At 34.4% G+C, this 305-nt stretch overlaps 1 protein-coding gene across 1 annotated transcript in view; it reads right to left on the bottom strand.

Annotated features, from left to right (window-relative positions):
• AMMECR1 (AMMECR nuclear protein 1) overlaps positions 1-305 on the bottom strand; it is a 119,750-nt gene that overhangs the window by 118,676 nt on the left and 769 nt on the right. The window lies entirely within an intron of this gene.

Genomic DNA, 305 nt, shown 5'->3' with positions numbered 1-305 from the left:
TCATTTAACTTAAAAAGTCAGTTTACACTCAGTTTACACATTTAAAAAAAAAACCATATGCCCCATCTCCCACACATCCAAATGGATGGGGATTAGAATTAACCTGCTTTTAGCTGTAACAGTGCTATTTTAAACAATTTCAACCACACACTTGAAGGGTAAAATAACTGAAAGTACACAAGCCAAAAGAAAGCATAAAAATTCCTACACACTTACTGTTGGGATTGTTTAACTCTCTCTCAAGTCGTGGAGCCTAACTTAGATTTCTTACAAGTGAAATTAACAAAAGCGAATGCACGCTTAAT

The sequence above is a fragment of the Crocuta crocuta genome, unplaced genomic scaffold (assembly GCF_008692635.1).
Source record: "Crocuta crocuta isolate KB4526 unplaced genomic scaffold, BGI_CrCroc_1.0 scaffold737, whole genome shotgun sequence".
Classification (NCBI taxonomy): domain Eukaryota; kingdom Metazoa; phylum Chordata; class Mammalia; order Carnivora; family Hyaenidae; genus Crocuta; species Crocuta crocuta.
Note: the sequence above shows the minus strand (reverse complement) of the source record. Positions and strands in the feature narration are given on the sequence as shown.